The 24,487-nt window shown below is 36.1% G+C and overlaps 2 long non-coding RNA genes across 2 annotated transcripts; both read right to left on the reverse strand.

Annotated features, from left to right (window-relative positions):
- Positions 1-1,136: 1,136 nt before the first annotated feature.
- On the reverse strand, positions 1,137-22,061 carry LOC311277962. Its single transcript, XR_014625361.1, has 3 exons — positions 21,759-22,061; positions 21,180-21,315; positions 1,137-2,372 (listed from the first exon to the last, which is right to left on the reverse strand). It is a non-coding gene; the product is annotated as an uncharacterized lncRNA (long non-coding RNA).
- On the reverse strand, positions 5,648-8,671 carry LOC311277961. Its single transcript, XR_014625360.1, has 3 exons — positions 8,443-8,671; positions 7,828-7,983; positions 5,648-5,883 (listed from the first exon to the last, which is right to left on the reverse strand). It is a non-coding gene; the product is annotated as an uncharacterized lncRNA (long non-coding RNA).
- Positions 22,062-24,487: the final 2,426 nt, after the last annotated feature.

Consider the following 24,487-nt stretch of genomic DNA (forward strand, 5'->3'; position numbering starts at 1 on the left):
CGCAGTTGTTTTTAACCTCACTCCTCTTTCTTCCAAAATGCCCTATAACATTTAATTTACGTCTGAAAATAAACTCATTCTAATACCATACTATAGCAAACCTATGACGCAATGACCTCGCTGCATTGCAAAACCATTTATCTAGATAATCTCGGATTCCTTTATAAAATAAAATAGATGGCAACTTTTTTTGTGTTTCATGCACTGCAGTACATGTTACTAGGACAAATCAAAAATGTTGTATTTTAGCTTTTTCAACATGTAAAAAAAGGACTTCTCAAGTACTTCTCAAAATCTAAAACAAAAACATGCCTACAATATATCCATCTGTAAACAGATTGATTGTGTATAAAGTATAATGCTAGTCAACTAGCATTCAAGCATTCTTCATTAGGTCAGAAGATCTCATCTGCATTATATGTCCAACTCTGGCAGCCTTTGCAGATATGTCCAGACATCAATCCTTTATTCTATGTGGATACATCATATAATTCTACAGTGGTCATTTACTTTCCACCTTCATGAGGATAATAATTCCTTTTTTGGTTTTACACCCAGCTAACAAAGTCAATTTGTGGAAATGTTACTGGACCATATTCGTTGCAGCTAAGTAACTTTGGGATTCACATATTCGTCGAGGCGATGTTATAGTGGTATGTTGCTGGAATGTGGCGAGTGACCAAATTACCCACCTTTATTTTTAATATCTATTTCTCTACCATTACCTTGAAATTCATAGAACTAAACTAGTAAACATTTCATGCTCTATTTAAAAAAAAAAAAAAAAAAAAAAAAACACCTTCTAAATTCTAATGGTTTAATGGTTGTCAGTGAATAAATTGGGATCAATACATAATGGAAACCAATACAAAACCCTATACAAATCTAAAAGAAAATGGCCAAAAAACAAACAAACAAAAACAAAAAACACACTGCATTCATTTATTAAACAGCATTTATTCTGTGTTACTTTGTACAAATAGTAAGCTAATCTGAACATGTCCGATTCTTTAACCATGAGTACAGAAAATTGAACACATCAATTCAAAAATTAAACAATACAATCAATGAATAATGTAACGAATGACTAAAAAGTTTTTATTTTTATTTTTTATTAAAAACATATAAGTGTCTCATCATTAGGGATGGGTATACAAATTTAAATAAATAATGAATTTATAACAGATACTTATGCATACTCTCCATAATTTGGAGCAAAAAATAAAGACATGATAAAAAGATATGAAAAGATTCAGCAGTTACTTTATTATTATTATTATTTGGCAGAAATAAGTTAAATTGTTTCCAAAGTTTCCTGCTTCCAACTGCTACAAATGTCTAGTGGTGATGTGCTTTAATACTGCTTCACTTTCAGAGGCTAAACTTAAACAATATTACATAGTCCTTAAGCTTAGAAGCTGACAGAAACAAAGAAAATAACAATGCTCATAAAGAATAAAGACATGTGAAAGGAACAATATAGAGATTTCTAGCATCTCCTCTGTATTATTCTGTATTACCCACTCCAAAAATACATAAATAATTTTTTGTTCAAGAAAAGGAGCATGACTCAGGAAGAATCTGAGATCTTTCATTACTGACAGTGTCCCAGCTGTGGAGAGGGCAGGGTCTTCAGGAATAGGAGGGTGGTCTCTGTAAAATGATACTTCACTATCAAGAGTGATGGATGGTTTTTACATGGATGGTTGATACAGTGTTTTACTGTAGAACGTGTTCTTCTAGTGCAGTGTCAGAGACTTTGAATTTCTTGCAAACTGGAAGCTGAATTATTTTTAATGTATTTTTTTATTATTATTGTAGTCAGGTTTTTTGCTTTTAGTTATAGGAGCAAATAGCACATAGCAAAGGCATGAGAAAAAATTAGTCTAACTAACTTGTTCCTCCTCCTCCTCTTCACCCTCTTCCCCATCCTGAGCCTGTATAGTCGCCTTATTCTCTGGCAACTGAAAGGGGGGATTACCTTGTTTATTTTGCTAATCATGTACACAACCGTAATTTATTCAAACAAAATCAGCATCGTTACTCATCATACAGTCTTCAGTGTCACATCCTTCAGAAATCATTATAATATGCTGATTTGATACTCAAGAAACATTTCTTATTACACTTTTTTTTTCTTTTTCTTTTTTTGCAGTAAGGTTTACATTTTCAAAATTGTACATTTTGAAATTAACTTTTCAAAAATACACCTTGTAAAACAGTACACACATTCTCAAAAAAACATTATTTTGATGATTACTTTCCCTCACTGCTGCCTCTTTCAGTCGCTCCCAGACTTCCTAATTTTTCACCTTTCCCTTGAATCTAGGGTCCATTATAGTGGCCTCCTCAAAAAATACCATAATATCATCCTGTAAACAGAAAATATTAAACATTAATTTGACAGTAATTGTATATCTCATAGCTTTAAATATATTGTGATTATTATTCTTAAAAATGATAACAATATGTAACATGCTATGACCCTTTCCATTTTAGTTTAACGCAGTACATGTCATATTTTTTTTATTTTATATTTTTAGATAGAGAAGAGAAGAGAGATTTTGTCAAACCAAAATGAGAGGTACTTTCACACGATTAGGGAACTTTGGTTTCAACATCGGCATGTTCACTATTGTTTGAGGAAATATGAAATTTCACAGATTTAAATGTAATGCAGCTTGTCAGTGTTTATTACTGCATGGAGATTTGGGGATTTTACATATTGGTTTAACTTCCACAGGCTTGGTCTCACCAGTTCACACCAAGACAATAACACTGATTGTTTACCACTGTAGCAATATGTTATAAGGGTTGATGAGTTTTGTGTGTTTTGATTAGTTGAAATACAACAAAGGCATGTTATCAGCAACTTAAAAGTTATTTTCTCACTTTTACAAAAGACCTAATGATGTTTGTTACTTTTTAAATATGAAGGTGATTTAACACATGCTGACTTTGATTAATCTGTTTGTATGGGGACTTTTCCAAACTGGTTTAACCTAACTGTTAGCTAGCTAGACCTGGTTTACCTATATCACATGCTTATCCTCAAAATAATTATGTGATTGTATTTATACATTCCTGTCACATATACAAGAAATAAACTGCACATATACAGTCACATATACAATAAATAGATTAGGGCTACCATTCAGAATAAATTGGCAAACACACCATTGCTTAGGAAACAATGTTATCACGAAACATAGGAAACAATGTAGGCTATTATCACACATCAAACTATCAGTTATGATGATGGGCCAAGATTGGCATTTATTTGTTGTTTATTTCACACTGTGGCAGTAATTACTGGCACACATTCAAACACTGTTTGTTTTGTCTAATTGTTTCCTGGCCAAATTAGTTCATAATCCAACCTTGGCTCTAAAGTTAGGAATGAACACTAAGGCCCCGTTCACACTGCAGGCAAAAGTGGCCCAAATCAGATTTTTTTGGGGTCAAGTGACCAGGTCAGACTTCTTCAGAGGTAGAGTGAACACTCAAATCTAGCCCAGATCTGATTTTTTCAAATCAGATTTAGACCACATACATATGTGGTCCTGAATCAGACCCAGATCTGATTTTTTTCAATGTGGCCACAGTGTGAACAACCAAGGCAGATTTGATGCGACTTTTACGTCAATCTACGTCGACATTTGTCACAATTGACACAACAGACACAGACACAGATAGCCTAACATTAAAAACTTGACTAGATATGGAGAACAGCGATGGAGCGAGTCAATGGAAGGAGAGTGATGTGTTAGACCTAATTAGTATATGGGAAGATACTTCAATTCAAGCTAAACTAGAAGGATCCTACCGTAACCGCTCCGTTTTTTAAAAAATTGCACACGAAATGGAAGAACGGGGACACAGGAGAACGTGGCTGCAGTGTCAAACTACGCATCCACACAGACCTCTGTAGTGAATTTGCAGCCATAAACCCGCAAAAGGCAAAAATAGCCAATTTTGCTCTCTTTCTCTTCGTTCTTCTCCTCCTCAGCACCTGCTCATTAATGTTACGGCTTCCATTACACAAACATTTTGAAATAAATGCGAATATGCTTACTTCCTTCATAACCTCCCGAACTTTAGTGCTACCGCGTGCTGTGTATGATTTCATTGTTATTGTTCTTTTGTGCATGTGGGTTAGTTTGAAACCTCAAACAGTTCACACTGCAATCAGATATAGATCACATTTTAAAAGGTAATGTGAACAGCCAATCAAAAAATCGGATCTGAGCAAAAAATCAGAATTGAGCATTAAGACTTGCGGTGTGAACGTTTTTTAAACAGAAACGGTGATGCGTTGAACACACTGTTCTGATGACGCAAGAGTTGCAACTACGGCAGCTGAGAAGGCCATTCTTTGTGTTCTTTGTGAAGAATTTTCGGAGCCTGATGAAGTCGGTATAAATATGTGTTTAATACTACAAAATATGCCCGATGTTACAGTTAATGCACTTGCCGCCCAGAACAAAAGAGAACATCCCAATCGAGTGAAGGGATTGCTGAAACTGAAATAGAAGCACACATCTTACCTAATTCAGACTAAAACACATCTATTTAGCCTCACATACTGACTTTATTTGTAGTTTAATTACCATTGTTTATTTCTATACCAAATGTCGTACACTTGCAATGAAGCTAAAAATATAAACAACTACATCATTATGTTAATATCCTATATTTTTACAATAAAACTTTCGACAAACATGTCTTCAAATATCCTCAGTTGTTGCGTATACCGAGCTACATCGAACACATTTGTAAATTACTTTCCTTGAACCCATTGTGCAAGTTCACTTTAATACCGTGTGCTTTATATACATGTTGCTGCTGATTGGACTGCAGTTCTGACACACCCACCAAACAAGAGGAAACGTATCTCAAACCCCGTTGCACACCGGTGTATGCCGTTTCCAGGAAACACACTGATAAAAATTCTCTGCTTGATTTACTTAAAAAATATGATGAATTCTTTTGCATAATTTTATTACGTAGATCCAACAAGACTAGTCTTTGTACAAACTACTTAACTTTTCTGTTTGTTAAAATAAAATTTGTACATAAAGTTAACTTAATTTTTTTATTTAATTAACTTAAAATTTGTACATAAAGTTAACTTAATTTTTTTATTTAATTAACTTAAAATTTGTACATAAAGTTAACTTAATTTTAGCATTGCTCTAGTCATTTTTGTGTGTGTGATCTACATAACTTTAAGAGTTCTAAATGTTTATTTTTGATTGAATCCAACTTAATTTTTACATTTCCAGATTACAAATTTCAAGTGGGATCTACTGTTTTCAAAATTTGTTAGTGTATTTTAGAGTTACAAGTACTCAAATTTTATAATTAGCAACTGAGTATTTCTACTGAAAGTATAAATGCAAATAGTACATTTTTTACTACTATAGTAAAAGTTCAACACTGGTACTTGGAATGTTTGAATGTGGAATGTACTCATCAAATATGAAAATCTAGTTATTACATTACATAAAGCTGACATTTGGCCATTTGATAGTAAAAATTGACAAGGTCAAAAAAGTATAATAAAATATATTCATCTCACAGGTTGAGACATTGTGTACAACAGAAAATTGTGCTTCATGGTGGTGCTAGAGGAAAACTCATTAAGTGAAAGTTCACAAGGCTTTATTGTCTTCAGAAAAATAAACATTTACATAATATTTTCTATAAAGATGTGTTTTTCAGTCCTGTACAGTAACATACTCTAAGACTTTAAAACAACACGCTCACACAATCTTCTGGCTTCTCAAGACCACCATCTCTGGCTTTGCTGACCACAAAGATGTCGAGCAAAAATGAAGTGATGGCCTCTTGGATGGCTGCAGCATCGTCGTCATCACAAACCTGTGAAATATACCAGAGAGAATTTAACCTACTTTTTGTTTGCTAATGTGAAGAATGCATTTAGCTCTTTGCTCTCCCTCTGAACAGAAATCTGGGTGGAATTACGTGGTTGCTGTGGTAGTTTTGATCCATATACTTATGTAAAAATTGTGCATGAAAGTCACTCGAAGAACGCAAGTCAATCGAAGATTGAAAGTCACTTGAAGAATGTGCTGCGTGTTGTCAGGATTTGGGTGGGATTACGTGGTTGCTGTGGTAGTTTTGAGCAGTGTTGTGATTTAAGCCCAATTTTTTTCACATTGATTTGAACGCAAGACTTTCGTTCATCTTCGGAACACAAATTAAGATATTTTTGATGAAATCTGAGAGCTCATCATGACCACTTTCAAGGCCCAGAAAGGAAGAGATTGTTAAAATAGTCCAAGTGACTACAGTGGCTCAACCTTAACTTTATGAAGCGTTGAGAATACGTTTTGTGCGCTAAAACAAACAAAAACAAATGACCTTATTCAGCTATTTATTTTCTTCCGTGTGGGACTCTGACGTGAGTTCATGAGAGCATCACAACGCATGTGCAAGAACTGAGAAGATGCTGAAGATAACGTCCTCATAGCCAGAAGCGCTTCACTGTCTGTTTACAAGCAGAGGATGATGCGCACTGTACATAAAACTTTGTAACTTTGTCTTTGTAAATATGTCTGCAGATTTCAAACACTTAAAAACCATTTTATACACTACATCGAGACCTAAAGCATAATCAATGTCGAATTCAAATAGCTTACATACACAGTATGTCCCCTGCTTGTAAACAGACAGTGAAGTGCTTCCGGCTATGTCAGGACGTCATCTACATTCTCGCGCATGCGTCGTGGGGCTTTCGTGAACATCAGAGTCCCACACGGAAGAAAATAAATAGTTGAATAAAGATGTTATTTTTGTGTTTTTTTTCACACAAAAAGTATTCTTGTCGCTTCAAAAAGTTAAGGTTGAGCCATTGTAGTCACTTGGACTATTTTAACAATGTCTTTACTAACTTTCTGGGCCTTGATAGATGCAATTACCAATCAGCCTATGGAGGAGTGAGACAGCTCTCAGATTTCATCAAAAATATCTTAATTTGTGTTCCGAAGAACGAAAGTCTTACAGGTTTGGAACGACATGAGGGTGAGTAATTACTGACAGAATTTTAATTTCCAGGTGAACTAACCCTTTAAGTTAAAATTCTGTCAATTACTCATCCTCATTGCTCTAAACCCGTAAGATTACACAAATGAAGATATTTCTGATGAAATCTGAGAGCTGTCTCAGTCCTTCATATACAGCAACGTCATAACCACTTTCAAGGCCCAGAAAGGAAGTATCATTAAAATAGTTCATGTGACTACAGTGGCTCAACCTTAATGTGATGAAGTGACGAGTATACTGGCCGATGCTGTTCACGTAAGCACAATGATAAATGCATGTGGTGCTGACGCAGGAGCTGGCCAACCAGAGGCCAAAACTAAGCCGGCGTTTTGAAGTAGAACACCGAAAGGCAATGCTGTGTTTACTACGTGAACAGCGTAAGAGACTGACATAGAAGAGATTAAATAGTTGAATAATATCATTATTTTTGTGTGCACAAAAAGTATTCTCGCCTCTTCATGGCATTAAGGTTGAGCCACTGGAGTCACATAGACTATTTTAACAATGTTTTGACAATGTGCCTTTCTGGACTTTAAAAGTTGCAATGACGTTGCGGTCTATGGAGGGTCAGAAAGTTGTCAGATTTTTATCAAAAATAACTTAATTTGTGTTCCGAAGATGAAAGAAGGTCTTACGATTCTGGAACGAAATGAGCGTAAGAAATTAATGACAGAAATTCAATTTTTGTGTAACCCTTTAAGTACAGATATCGGAATGCAACAACATTAAAGTAACTCCTACAATTTTAAAAGTACATGCCTCATTCATGATTTCAAGGGTCTCATCAAGTTTCTTCCCTACAGCTCCTCCCGTCCCCCTGTAGAGTCTCAACAATTTAGGCGTGTATTCGTCCAACTTCCCAAAGAATGTGGACTGTAGTGGCTTCAGTGTGATCCTCCAGAATTCCTCCTCGATCTGAGAAAGAGACCAAGAGAGATGGAGAGACATCTATTCTTCAGATACTGAAAGAATTAGAGACACAGTGAAAAAGAAACAGAAACAGAATACCAACTAGAAAAACACTAGGAACAACATTTAGGTGGCCTGATGTCTGGAAAGACAAAAATAGATTACCATGCAATGCAATGCAACTAATGCAATGGCAGACTTTGAGCAGCTATCAACATATGGTGCATACACGTTAATAAGTCACTTTTTTGACGAAATTTTTGACAGGACTATAAATTTGTTCTGTGAAATGAAAAAAAAAAAAAAAAAAAAAAGAACAAACAGGAAAACTGGAACTTTGCCTTTTGAAATGAAAAATTTTTAAATTTTGTCTGGCCCATGAGCTAACTGAGTTATAACTTCACCCCTAGTTTCCTCACTACATTTATTATAGAATTTAAATACAACATATTGAAAGTTACATACCTTTATCCAATGTAGTCAACTTGTCAGTAGAATAACCTGGTAAGGACACAGTGTTATGGTTAGTAACTGAACAATGCAAGAAACCCAAATCGTAGCAAATCATTTAACTATAACTAGAATTAAAAAAATAGTTTCACGTTTTTTTCTCTCCACAAAAACTGCAGGTAGTTGACCTGCCGATCAGACAGTTAATTGTCTTTGGTTTCATATCAAATGTTTCTTTGTGTTTGTTTTCTCTCAGAGCTATGAGAAAAGAGTACAGGGAATGCGTCATGCAGAAGGCAGGATTATGGTCACGTAAGATGATTGACAACTGTAAGCGCTCTTTCAGCTCGCGTAGTTCAGTGGTAAATGGAGTATGCATTCTGTATGACGAAATAGTTTGAAAACTAAATCGATATTTCTACAAATGCGCGCACGCTTGGAAGAGTCCTAATGGACGCTGTCAATTGTATCTTTTGAACAAATAAATGGATTATTTGCAATATTTGACAAATTAATAAATTAATGTCACTACAACTTTTATCATAAATAGTGTCCAAATATCTGGAGTCCGATCAGGTAAATGTTTTAAGGTGCAGTGAATATTAAACAATAATCTTTCTACGTAAACGGGTTAAATAAAAAGGATCATAACAAACATGTATGTCGACTTCTGTAGGGATCCGTTCCATAATGTTGTCAGACAGTCTTAGAATAATAATCTGAGCATGTCAGTGGCGAATAAGCAGGTTTTGTGGATGTAAGTTAAAGATACGCAATTGCCCATTAATGTAGGCCAACTGTTATTTTTTTCGCCTCTGCAAACTGCTAACAAAGATTGTTGTTCCCATCAGTCACTTAAACACAAAAACATATATTTTTTTAATAAGACCCAGATTGAAAAGAAATGACGTTACCTTACATTATTCATGGATGTTTTGAAAATCCACGTGCTTACACTAACTTACATCCCTTATTTCATGGCTGTGTATTCTAATGTGAGCTTCAAATTACACTAGAACAAACTATTTTATTATCACCACTTGCAAAGTTTCAATTAGGCCTACCGTTAAGCTAACGTTACAAGTAAAGCAACCTATCAGCGTAACCACATGGTAAATTAGGCCTAGGCTAATGCTAATTAGAAAATCCACATACAACAATCTTCAAATTACATTTGAAACCTCGTTTTTGTACAACAATTTGACAACTGTAAACTAAAGAATCTACCAACCCAAGTAACATTAACTGTTAATTTGCTAACTTTATTCTTACTTTAAGTTCAGTCCGCGTCTTCGTCTTCGTCTTCGTTTGGAATTGCAACTTGCAAGGGGTTTCCAGACCAACGAATCAGGAAGGGGAGGGGTTTTTTGTACCGAGTAAATAAAACAAGGTATTGTTTGTTGTGCGTGTGTACCTAAAAAGTTTGGCTGGGATTACTTAGATTAATTTTGTAAAGGAAAAAATGCACATTGTCTTGTGTTTTGAACAAATGCAGATTAATTCAAAACTAGATATATTAATGTAAATATACAAACTTAACCTTTTATTGTTGATATCACACATTTTAATTACTTAACATTTACATCCACTCAGATTTATTTTTTTCAGTGCATGACGTTCAACCCGGAAACGTCGCGCACCGTTTTGAACTTGAACGTGCCCCTGGAAACCAATGACATAACATATAAAAAACTACTCTCATTGGCTAGATGTCACCTTTTGTTTCTTGTTCCTGGTTCTTGTCTGTCATGTGATCCCCTGTTCTAGTCATGTGATCTTGCCATGTGTTCCCTTGTCTGTTGTGTCATTGGTTTATTGTTTAATTGGTCACAGGTGTCCATTGTCTAGTCGTTAGTCTTGTATTTAACTTATATTTAAGCCCTCATATTTGCCCTGTGTCTTTGTCTAGTATTGTTTCCTGTACCACTGTTGTGTCTTTATTCATGTTCATGTTTTGCACTGTCATGCCTTTGCTCTATGTTCTAATTGGGGCCATGTTTTGGAATTAAAGTTGCACTTGGGTTCTAAACCAGCTTGCCGCCAGTGGAAATTCATTACACTTGTAGCTCTCTATCTTCTCCAAACCGTTTGTATCTATTTATTTGACTATTTAATTATTTTTTTAATTGTTATTATTATTAATATTTGTGTTCAACTGTTCTTTTTAAAGGAAGGTCAATTACAGACTGCCCAGATGCTTCACGTGGAAACATAAAAATAAAAAAATAAATCTGACCTTCCATCACCCCCAGTGGTCCCCCTAGTCAAACGCCACTGATCCTTAAACCATTTGCAATCAAAGCAAATCACTTATTTTATCACATCTATAAAATATTTATAAGAAAAACAAATACATATATAAATAAAATAAGAAGCTGGAAAGGTTGTCTGTCTGTTAAATCTAAATTTGAATCATCATTAAGAAGTAGAGTGGCTGATTGCATTGAATCCCAAAATTCATAAACCTTTTCACATTCCCACACCACTATATGCAAAAAAATGTTCCACTTGTTGGTAAGGACAAAAACTGTAGTGGGGATTTGGAGATAGTTTAATGAGGAAATTCTTCTTTGGTGTATAACCTGTGGCAAATTTTAAAATGAATTCATTGGGGGTTCAAATATTTTAATGCACAGCAAATATTACTCTATACAGATAAATACTACAGACAGCTCATTTTTCCAGATTGTACACAGTGTTAGTCACTGTTTAACTACAGGAAGGTAAGGATGACACTACACTTTGTTGTGAGTGATTAAAGAGCCAGCTGGGTGTGCCTTAAGAGCTATTACCGGTTTGTGTTTTTGTAATATAGATATGTTACTGGGTGCTGATGGTGGTTTAATGGATTGGGGAAATATTTTTCAACCTTGAATGCAGTTTTGGTTTTAGATTTTGAGGTCCACTTACAGTGATAGTATTTTAGTTTTTCATGACCATTTTTTCCACTCCTGGACTGCAGCCTTAAAACTGTTTTTTTTTCCCTTCTTTCTATAAAGTCTTAAATACTGTAAATGTGATCTGGTGTTTACAGACTGTTTTCTGTCATGTCCAATATACACCGTAAGTCCCCCACCATTTAATAACAGTCTCTTTGCAAAGTCTCCATTATATTGTGACAAGATCACAAAATATTCCATGCTGAAATGTGCAGCACAAACAGTTAAACTATGACTGAATCTATCAAGGGCCTAAAGTCACTTTTTCCTAACTTTGTGATGATGCTGATTGTTGTAATGTGTTCATATTTAGGTCAGTAGTCTGTTTACAGATTTAATTACCTTTTAAACAGCCTCTGTTTCCTTTTTTATTTAGCATATTTCATCCATAGGTTGTGTTTGTAATATGCTTTAATTTCAGCAGACTGACAGACAAATCTGGCAAAAATCGTTTCATAGATTGTGTAATGGATTTGAAGTGTGTACAAATCTTCACTATTTATATATAGGCTACCATTGATATTTCGACACTATTAGACTCACAATCTTTTTCCATGAAGGCCCTTTCAAGTCTTGTCTTGTCTTAAAAAAGGCTTCCAGTCTTCACCAACATAAATCTACCTAGATACTGATGACATCTAAATTCCCTCCTCTCATTGGTAGATCATTGGCAGAGGAAACTTCTTCAAACTGGTTTGTGTCTGATGACGTTTCACATGAACAATGCTACCAATGAAACAGAAACTGAAAGCAGAACAGTTTGTTAGTTTCCCCTTAAAGCTTTATTTTATTTTAATTTTTATTATATCATTTTGTTTTATTTTCTTATCTTATTTTATAAAAAAAAAAAAAAAAAATTATATATATATATATATATATATATATATATATATATATATATATATATATATATATATTGAATGGAATCGTGGTTTGACAGTACTTTTAATAACTCCACACAAGTCCCAAATGGCTTTTTTTTCAGTCAAATGTGGATAGTAATATTGTTGTAATATTATACTGTTCACAGCATTTGTAAAAGGGTAAGGGGAGATTTGGGGATTTTACATGATGTTTTATTAACAAAGTTCGGGAGGAGCACGTTCAGATAATTAACATGAGTGGAGAGCACTCATCAATCAACAATAAGAGGTGTATATATAACCATTTACATACGGGGGGAGTACTCTGGGTTCGGGCCGAACTCCGAGCTTGGAGCCCTCCCTCCGGACAGCACGCCAAATATGCATTATTACTCCCTCTAATTTTATGTGAACTCCCTCTAATTTCATGTGAACTCATGAAATCTCGTCTTGTATGACTCTGGGGACTTTTCCAAACACTGGTTTAACCTAACTGTTACCTAGCTAGACCTGTACCATGATGGTAGTTGAACAAACTCAAGAGTTACAGGATTAGTTTCGAGTTGACAAAACCAAACAAATCCAACCAGGCTTTGTTGGTACCATGATGCTGATCATCAACTTTCTCTGTCAACTCAGGCTTTGATCCTGAGTTTAGGAGTTTAGGTGTGACATCAGTAGCGAACAGCCAATCACATGCTGGGAAAGAGTGAAACCGCGATTCATTTCTCGCGAGAGAAGCAGCGTGATTCACTTCTCTCTTCTGCAGGATATTACGAGATTAAAAAATATTAAGAATTTAAACAAATTTACACAGCAAGAAGAAAATAGCTGTCTATGAAAGAGGACAACTAAAAGAAAAGGTCTTGCTATATCAGTGCAAGAGTAAAAGTTGTGAAGTTAGTTTATACATTTGATAAAGGTATAGAGAGAATTGAACATTTAAGCTCACATGTAGTCATTTTATAGCTTTATCTATTGATAAAGCGTATTTATATTATCTTCATCTTTTTTTTCATTTAAAATGTGCGTAATAATAATTGATAAACTAAAATTGTAAATTGTAAATTGTAAAACATAGTTAATTTGATGTATTATCACACATCAAAACTATTAGTTATGATGATGGGCCAAGATCAGATGCATTTATTTATTGTTTATTTCACACTGTGGCAGTAATTACTGGCACACATTCAAACACTGTTTGTTTTGTCTAATTGTTTCCTGGCCAAATCCAGGTTCATAATCCAACATTGGCTCTAAAGTTAGGAATGACCACTAAGAGCTCAATTCAAATGTAGACTCCATAACAGCATTTTAATGGACTTACAGCTTTAACCACTTTAATTTTGTAGTTTGCTTGAATAGATTTAAACAATTGGTCAATTTAGTTCTTCTATTTTCCTGTTTACAAATGAACAACTCCAATTTACCTGGAAACCAATGACATAACATAAAAAAACTACTCTCATTAGCTAGAAGCTCTCCATCTTCTCCAAACCCGTTGTATTTATTTATTTATTATTTTTATTTTGTGATCAACTGTTCTCAATTTGTTTTATATGAAGAGGGTCACTTACAGATTGCCCAGATTCTTCATATGGAAACATAAAAAAAAAAAAAAAAAGCTGATCCTCCATCACCCCCAGTGGTCCCCCTATTCCTGCACGCCCCTGATCCTTAAAACATTTGCAGTCAAAGCTAATTACTTATTTTATCACATCTATAAAATAAAAAAAATAACATAAAAAAAAATACATATAATAAAATAAGAAGCTGCGGTTACATACAAATAGGCCTATAACCTGTGTAAGGACTGATTTTCCTGCTAAGATCAAACTCTGCAATAAAGTCATAAAACGCACCCTGGGCAGAAGATAGCAAAGACAGAGCACAGGGAGTGTGACTTAACCTGTCCAAACTTTTCTTCTTCCTTATCTCTGCATCCCCCTCTCCCTCCTCCCCTCCTCTTCTCGCGAGTCAAGTCACCAAAAGTTCACTAAGAATGTCTATATCATATATGATGTATCTTGTGAATATATTGTTTTTCCTTTTCATGTTTGGTATCATTTTAAGTGTCTCAGTGCGATTGGTAAAATGGTCTTAATTTTATTGCAGTCATTGATTTAATGAGAAAGATTGAGAACTTAGGAGAATCCTGTTCTCCTCTTTGGGTGATGTCTCTTCAAGATATCTCTCAAAACCAGGTGCTACCCCCTGAGGTACATGAATTGACCCAAAACAACTCTAAACAATATTTGTATAACCCTTTTGTTCTGGTCTGGGTATTTAAAGGGCACCTATTATGACTCTTATCACAAGATGTAAAATAAGTCTCTGATGTCCCCAGAGTATGTATGTGAAGTTTTAGCTCAAAATACCCAACAGATAATTTTTTACAGCATGTTTAAATTGTCATTTTTTGGAGCTCAGAAAAACATGCTGTTTTAGTGTTTATCCCTTTAAATGCAAATGAACTGATGCTGCCGGCCCAGGGGGCGGAGCCTCACGAGCTCACGCTCAGAGCCAGGACAATCTCATCTGATAATATCAGAACAGAAACTCTCAGTTGCGGTGTTCATTTCGACTCGGAGTCGGACAATAATGCCCACAGGGCCAGAGAATATGCTGTATGGAGATAGAACAGGTATAGTTTAGTTTAATTATGGTTATAACTTATTTGTCATCTGCTTTTATCCACTATTAATACAAGCCTGCTGTAGCAGACCCTGTCCGAATGATGACCAAAATATACTGATGAGTTCAGTGAAGTTTATTGTACATCACACAAAAGATGAGCGTTAGTTTTACTCCAGAAAATCACTGTAAGAGCTTAATAAACACAGTATAAGATGTGAGCATTAAAGTCTTATCCATAAACTCTCTCTCTCTCTCCCTTTCATTATCATCAACATACACAGCGAAGTACACAAAACACTCGTTACAACTAACAGTAAACAAATATATACACACCTTTTCAGTGGGTGCTTAATAAACTGGTAAACCTTATATCCGTAACATGACTCGATGAGCTGTCATAAAGTGCGCGCGCTCTCACTTTCATTTCTGCCGTGGTCAGTAACGTTAGTCCTGTCGCTCCGGAGAGTGTAAGCTGCATAAAAACAATACAGATCCATCCTCGAGTAACAATGAGAGTAAATGAAGACTGCTATGTTCATTCTTACATCCAACAACAAAACACCTCAATCGCTTAGGAGGCATTCTTGTCTACAGCTGCTCAAGCGTCGAAACAATGGCAGACTCAGTGTCCAGCTCACTCAGGGCGGGTCTATGCTCAAACTGCAGTGTCAATCAACAGTCGTGGGTGGGGCCTGTGCAAAGTGACGTCACATTGCCCCGAATCTGAGAACAGCTTGTTCTGAGACAGTGCTTATGATTTATGGGGATTATAAAAAAAGCACTGGGTGGATTTTTATCATTATAGGGTGGTTGTGTACACACACTGCCAACACACATTTATGTTCAAACACCATGTAAAAGTGAATTTTGCATAATAGGTGTCCTTTAAGGGTAGGTGACAGAGCAGTCTTTGGGACCCTTTACCAGGATCATCCCCCATACAATGCTGTTTCAGTGTTTTCCTGTTGGAAAGCACTGACACATCACAGTGTGTCTCTGTCAGGAATGCATTGCTTACTTTTAGAGTCATCTTTGAGTAAATGATGTCATGTATTTATTATTTCTGAATTGGCTTTTAATTATTTACTTGTGTAATTGGCATGATACATTTTTACCTGACAAATAAATGTTACATCTTGATTTATTCTGAAGTTTTCTGAAATCATTATTTTAGTAGATTATGAGGAGGCTGGTGCTACTGCAGCTCTGTGTCCAGGATAGGTCAAACTAAAGGGCATATGAACGGAGCAGTAGGCACGTCATCTGAAGACCTTTTGATTTCTGTCTATCACTGACTTGGCAAGTTGTACGGAAGTGGCTAAATAAACTAGCCTACACTTTTTTGTGTGCGTGAGCAGTAGGCAACTGACTTAAGAGGTATTAGCAAACCTTACACCCTCTGACCAAGATCAGACTGGCAAGACTGTGTCTGTGAGATCCACGTAAACCCGGGGCGTGTGACTCTGTGTGGCATCGGGTCCCTTAGTCAATTAATAACTGAAAGTATGGGATACTCAGAATAATCAAAGATCTAAATTAATTCATAATCAATATTTATGACTATTTTCTAATCAGAAACACAATCTAAATTTGATTATCATTTGAAATTGGAGTCAGAGTAAACGTAGAGCTAAAGTAATATTGAAACTAAATTCCAATAGCCTAAATTAAGTGAACTTCACTGGAGCGCTGAAAAGACATACACGCATTATTCCTTCGCCCACCTTTGGATTCTGTCGTTGGGCCAATGGGTGGTCCTTACACCTGTCTATCTGTTAAATCTATTTTGAATCATCGTTAAGAAGTCGAGCAGCTAGTTGCATTGGGATTTTTTTTCCCTATCATATCAGACAGTATATGAAATCTTCTCCCAAAACTCATAAACCTTTTCACATTCCCACACATTAAGCATAAATGTTGGTAGCCCAAGCTCATTAGAAAAATGCACGTGTGGCAAAATTTTTGCAAAACGCAAAATACGTTGCGACGTGCACGTTTCGCGAAAGTTTCAAAGTGAACTGTCCAGTGAGTGGCGCTAAAAGCGTGTTTAGTTTTATTCCGGGACATATGAACGTGAATATGGCAACGTTTTATTACGTCAGAGTTTTGTACGCATCACTGCAGTTCTGAAAGATTAATACTTAATAAAAGGGGTGGTATAATGCCCTTTTCACAAGATGTAAAATAAGTCTTTGATGTCCCCAGAGTGTGTATGTGAAGTTTAACTCAAAATACTCCACAGATATTTTTATATAGCATGTTAAAATTGTTACTTTTTGAAGGTGAGCAAAAACGCATCGTTTTGTGTCTGTTCCTTTAAATGCAAATGAGCTGCTGCTCGTGGCACAGAGGGCGGAGCTACAGCCACTTGTGTCCTTTTACCTCACACAACAATTTCAAAAACTTTTAGCCTTTTATGTTCAAACCGGATTCAGACAATGATGGAGAGACTCAAGAAGAAGTGACAACATGTAGAAGCAACAGGACATTTCTATATGGCTAGTTGATGAATTTATGTAGCTTATGTGTAGTTATCTTGTAGTCATTGATTAGCATATTCTGTCATGATAATCTATAAATAGTGTTCCCGGGGGCAGGGTTTATGTAAATTCTAGGGTTTGTGATGTCACTAACCCGGGAGGAATGTCGTGTAGTCCCTACCTGCCGTTTGTTGTAGTCCTTAAAAAGCAATTTCTTTAAAAGCAAATATCTCCCTTTGCTTTGAACTTTGAGCGTTGTAACTTTGCAGATGTTGTTTATGCTCAAACAGCAACATTACACACTAACTAAAGTTAGAAAAGTGAAATCATATTCAACCACCCCTTTAAAATAACGTACACCTAAACTAAACCCTTAAACCTACTCAATAGTGTTAACAAAAGCAAATGCGACATAAAACGTAATCGTAACCAGGGCATTTTAGCTTGTTTTTGAACTTTGAACAGTGACTCCTTTTACGTGCTGTTTTACTGCCTATAGTGTTCATTTGTTTTTGAAACTGCAGCGAAATGTAGGATAATTGGTAGTATACTTATTTTGCATTTTGCAAAAATGTTGTGAACATTATTCCAATGAGCCTGTGTTGACTGCATTGGGGATATGGAGTAGGGATGGCGAAAACTAAAAAATTTCTTGACCGACCACCGAGCCTCATTAGCCGGTTGAAACCGGTTAACCGATTAGTTTAAAATATGCTATGCTATTTGAAATAACAGCCATTTCGAGCCGCGCCTGCAATTTCGCAACTGTCGCATCTCTCTGCCGCTCTGCCTCCCGGCCCTTCCACTCACGTCACTTTTTTTAAATCCCCTCCAGCGCGAAACATGAGTCCCGCAAACGCGGCGCCGAGGAGCTTGTATGTAATCGGAGGAGAAATGGCTCCTTAGTTTCGAAATGGTCTGGGTCCAAGGTGATCGCGTTGAAAATAAAGGCGTTTGTCTAGTGTTAGAAGCTCATTTGAAACATTGCCGCGGCTCATTTAAGAAAATGACAGCTCCGAAGAGACGCCGCTTTAGTTTGAGGTAGTGCTAACAATAATAAAGAAAGATGATGATCATCAGGTGTCGCGTTTTCAGGTGATACATCATAGATGATGTGCTACTACTGTATTTAAGCACTGTATCACACAAGTTGCCACTTACATCTGTGTCATTCTTTTTGGTGAAATGGTCCCACACACTACTTTTCTTTGCACGCTTCATCCTGTCGTCTGCCCTCTAACCTCGAGTGTTTTAGCCTGTAGCCTTTTCTTTTCGCAAACCTTGTGAGCGCGCAAACCCAAACCCTGTGACCTCGCGCCAAATGTTTTTATTGGTTTATTAAGTACAAACAGGCGAGTGTAGAAAAATTGAGTGTGAGGTATTTGTTCACTTCACACAAAAAGATCTTGGAATGAGATGGCTGACTGTAGTAGCGTTTAGTCCACTGTCTATAATAGCCTAATTTAGAGATCACTTTTTTTTTTTAACCGACTACCGACAACTTTGATCGGTTAACGTTGCTACGGTCAACCATTGGTCAAACGGTCATCGGTTAACATCCCTAATATGGAGACAGTTTAATGAGGAAATATTTATTTTGTTTATTGTTTATTTTTATTTATTTTATTTATTTATTTTTCCAAATTAAAATGAACAAATTGATGGTTCAGATTTTTTAATATCACAGCAAATATTACTCCATACATAGCTCTACAGATAGCTCATTGTTCCAGATTGTACACCAGGGAGGTGCATTTCACACCTAGGCCTTCAGTGGTGTCCTAACTGAATTAATCCGCCTCTTAATACGCTTTTAATAGTGTAGCGCACTCTTTTTAATTGTTGTGAAATTGCTGTTTTATTTTGTACCGACAGTTATAGGGTTAATGCTGTGAGTTTGGAAAAGGCCGGGTAGAGAGAACGCCGGCTGGTGCGTTCATGTTGTTTTGCGTTCCGATTTAAAAATTCAGAAATGGATTCTCCCTTGTCTGTCGTTTTTCATTCGTTACAATAGTATGAATGTTTGAAAAAAGAGTTTTGATCATAAATTTACAAGAAAAATTAAGAAGAAAATCATATTCAGCACGGGAAAAAACTGGGACAAGAAAGCGTACCTTCCATCGGGGCAGCCATTGGCTAGCAAGCCATCACCTGCTGTTAGCATTCCATTGACTCCCATTCATTTTGGCATCACTTTGACAGCGAATAACTTTACATCTGAGGCGTTTAAAGACTCTATTTGTCCATTGTTTATTTCTAAAGAAACACAACAATGTATTAAAGGCTCCATTACCTTGTATCTTACGTTATGGCCCCGTAAAAGCCATTTTTGTAAAAATAGGCTAATGATTGCGTCATAACCAAGCGACTCTCTGTCGCACAGTAGAGAAATTACCGTATAGACTGGAGGAGAAGCTCGCAGTCAATCAGGGGGACGTGGAGGTATAAAGTCCGATAAAGTCAAGGGAGAAGCCCATAGAGAGTCAAATCTCTCCAAGATTCGGAAGGGAATGATTCAGATTTCTCTTGGCACAGCTACTAGAAGACCTACAACTGTAAGACAGGTTGCTCACGTCACATCTACATCATCAAGCTCAGTTTGAGTCTGCGCAGTACGCTCAGCCATCAGGAAGTGAGTGCTTCTAATTGACTTCACTTTTGTCCGTTGAACTCTATGGGGTCGCTGTGTCCATTTCTTATAGTGTCCATGCACGTGCTACTCGCCAGTTGCAGGCCGATCTCGATCACGAGACACCGTTACTACACAGCGCTGGGAGATCCAGTGAAGAAATCCATTGAATTCGCCACAGAATTAATAACATCACTGCGAGATCCAGTGAGAAACATTCAGATTCGACGTAGTGTTCTGTTATAGATATTAGATCAAACAGCGCTGGCTTTGGAAACCAGGAAAAACATTGTGCCATGAATGAACAAGTTATAGAAGGCTTTAAGTCCACAAATCAACAACATTCACCATGGATTTAATGTACTAACACTAACCGTAACTATGGTATTGTACTACACCTCTTTTTTCAGCACTTTAAAATTGAATGAAAACTCAGACTTATTTAAAAAAAAAGATTAAATTAACATTGTAAACAGTAGGTAGCTGCAGAGGACGCTTATTGGATATTTTCAGTCCCTAATATCCTTTTTTTTCACTCGTATGATAATAATTAAAGTTAGTAAGCTCAGTGCTTTATTATCAGCCCTGCATTGCTACCCTTTTACAATTTTTTGGTTTTTTTTATATGCAATTACTCACCCTCCTGTTTGACCTTTGTTCATCGTCGGAACACAAATTAAGATATTTTTGATGAAATCTGAGAGCTGTCTCACTCCTTCTGTGTCCTATATTATATATAGGTTTTTAGGTGAAGTAATCCTGTGTAATTTATTTCACAGAATCATGTTAAATGCCTTAATGCGAATGTCAATATGAGGGGTGGTGGTCAACTTGAAAAGAAGCCATTCAAAGCTACACCTTTGTACGATGTAATTCAAGGTAATTTTGGCCTTATGACAATCAATAAAAATCTCTTGTTCCTTGTCTAATATTAATGCAATTTTTATTGTTAACTTTTTATCTATTCAGGACATTCTTTAAAAGACCACCTGTCTTTATCAGAAATGTCCTTTTCACTTTTACGCAGTTACACACCTAGTGAAGGGTCTTTCTTAAGGGCACCACAGTATTGAAGAGGGCAAATGCTGTTTTTTCACTATTCGAACACATTTAATGCAGAACATCTTTTATTGGCCTAAGATTATGCTGTAAAAAAACATGGTTATTTTCTGACACTTTAAAAAAAAAGTACGTCATTTACCTCAAAATTAGCCTTTTTTTTTCTTCAAAACCATATTCTCTTTCCTCAGATGCTGTGATGAGGTGGAGCCCAAATGCTACAGACTCAGACATTGATGCAGCAGTGGAGGAACACCTGAAGAACGCTCCAGGAACAGCTGGGGGTGGTGGATATAAAAAATGAGCCATAAACAAAACAAAAACCATAAAGCCATAAACAAATTTCATAGACTCAAACATTTTTTATTTATGGCTGTGTAACAGTAATGTATGACTGTTAGTAACTGAAAGCTAGTACTGCCACAGCTCTGACTTCTATTCATCAATGATGAAGACTAATTCAAACTGCCGTTCTATATACTATATGATATATACTATAGGCTATATACTATATGAGCCATTGAGACTCATTTAAACTCATAAACTCTAAACTCATACACTTATAAACTAATTAACTTATAAACTCATGAATTCATAGACTTATGAACTCTTAAACTCATAAATTAATAAACTCTGAACTCTTGAAAGGTCCCCTGTTATGCAAAATTCACTTTTGCATGCTGTTTGGACATAAATGTATGTGTGTTGGCAGTGTGTGTACCAGTGGCGGCTGGTGAAAAATATCTTTGGTGGGGCTGTGTCATATTCAGTCGGTTTCAATAGTCTGGTAACCATGGGAGTCTTTTAGCACAGTGGCTCCGAGGTTGTGGAATGCTCTTCCTCAAGACATCCGTCAAACATCCACCCTTCTCTCCTTCAAAAACACATTTTTTATCTGAATATTACTCTTCAGCTCACAGTCTGTAAATTCTACATTGTTATTGATATGCTATTTGTTTGGATCCCTCTTTGTTTTGTGTCTTTAACCTAACTTTGTAAGTGACCTCTGAATATTAGGCCTACTTTTTGCACTTGGTGTATTGTGCTTTGATGTTGATGTTTATTTTGTTCTATTCCTTAACTCAGTCTCAGTGGTTCTCAAACTTTTTAGAGTTGTACCCCATGAGGCTTTTAACATCCTTCTGTGTAAGTTACCCACTCTTCAGTCGCACCTTTTTCAGTAAGGGACAATATTTGCCCCCTTAAATCGATTTTTCCAATGCATTTTTACCTTTACAAATACCTTTATAAAATAAATAATGCTTTAAATAATGAATGTTCATAATAAATGTTCAATAGAGAAATATGCAATGGTAAAAACGAAGTGATGCTTTTAAATATTGAATTAAAACCGCCAGTAGGTGGAGAGTCATCGAGTCATTCATTCAGTAATGAAGCAAGTGGCTGTATTTATGAATTAATCATTGAATCATTGACTCTAATGATTCGTTCAAAACTGCAGATTCGTTCACAAACACTGCTGTGTGCTGCAGTTCTGCTGTGGCTTTCGTTGGAGCTATTATTTTGTTGTAAAAAAAATATTGACAACTGTGTTGAAAATGAACATCACTTAATATTAATATTTCGTTTGTTGAACTGTTGTATAAAATCAATGTCACATTCGCAATCGTGTGGATCTTCATATAATGTGATCATCATTAAACACAGAAACTCACACAGGGTAACTTACGTGTTTGTATCGAAGAAAGTTTGAATCTTATATCGATCTCCATGCTCAGCCTGTGTCTATATTTGTTCTTCATGCTAGTAACGTTAAGTGCTAAATCCTTATACTTTTACAAAGGTAACGTACATACATTGTCGAGAATGGTAGCGCGATTTGCCGAGGCAGCAAGCGGCACGAGACCTGTCATATAGCCTACACACGCTGCTTAAATGCAGACAGTTTTGACCGCAAAAGATGAGGTAATTTGATCGGATGTCATGTATTTACAGCATTTTACCTGATAGAAATGCATGCTCAGTTTAAATCTTATTTTAAGGTGAGGTAGTATTAAAGGAACGGCAAAATTCAGCATTTTGTTCCCGTACCCCCTTCTGTCACCTCACGTACCCCAGTTTGAGAACCGCTGCCTTTTACATATCTTTGTAAAGCGACCTTGGGTGTTGGAAAGGCGCTATATAAATAAAAATAATTATAATTATTATTATTATTAACCACCCAAACACAATTTAACTCAAACTGCATGATACCAGTGCTCTGTGAAAAAGTCAGTAATTATTTAATGCCATATTACAAGGCTGAGGCGTCCTTACACAAAAACAAACAAATTGCACAAACTTTCCATTTGCATTTGAAATTGAACTCACTTCATTCAGTCCGGTAACTGTCCATGCCGGATCTGTCCCCGTTGTTTTAAAATGTAATCACGGAAAGCAAAACAAGGCATTAGCATGACCGCATCCAGCTAGCCAGGCCGATAGACCGCTGTCTGATGGAGATAGGCGCGCATGAGTGCGCGCGCAGCTTGGGGCGCTAAACAGAAAGCCCCCATAGCTGACTAGATTTGAGCTCGCTGATTGGCTACAGTTTATGTCAAACATTTATATATTAAATCAGCAATTGGCTATGCTGCTCCACAGACCCGCCTCTTTGGGGCATTGACTCCAGCGCCCCAGAGCTGATGAGACGTGCACGCAAGTTGAGGAGACGTGTTGAAAAAGCAGAGATTTTAAATTTCTATCATATTTTTCACATATATTGGGTGCATTTAATATCTCAAAGACACAAATACTGACAATTTGTATGTATGATTTATGTATATATTTACTTATTTATTTAATGAGTGTGGCTCATGGGGGGGGGGGGGGGGGGGGGGTATTATAACCGTAATTATATATTAATAATAATATTTATAATTAATATAATAATTAATTATATTAATAATTAATAATACGGTATTATAACCGTAATTAAACTACAAAACTATACCTGTTCCATCTCTATACAGCACTCTGACTCTCTAGGCATTATTGTCCGACTCGAAATGAACACCGTTACTGAGAGTTTCTGATATTATCATCATTCCGTGAGATGAAATTGTCCGGAGAGACTGAGCGCGAGCTCGTGAAGCTCCGCCCCCTGTGCCGTGCAGCAGCAGCTTATTTGCATTTAAAGGGCACACACTAAAACAGCGCGTTTTTCTGAGCCCCAAAAAATGACAATTTAAACATGCTGTAAAAAATGATCTGTTGGGTATTTTGAGCTAAAACTTCACATGTCACTCTGGGGACATCAGATACTTATTTTACATCTTGTGAAAAGGGGCATAATACGGGACCTTTAAACTCATTTAAACTTATAAACTCTAAACTCATTTAAACTTATAAACTCTAAACTCATTTAAACTTATAAACTCAACTCAAAAACTCGTACACTTATAAACTCATCAATTTATACACTTATAAACTCTAAACTCATAAACTCTG

Source organism: Rutilus rutilus (assembly GCF_951802725.1).
Source record: "Rutilus rutilus genome assembly, chromosome: 19".
NCBI classification, from domain to species: domain Eukaryota; kingdom Metazoa; phylum Chordata; class Actinopteri; order Cypriniformes; family Leuciscidae; genus Rutilus; species Rutilus rutilus.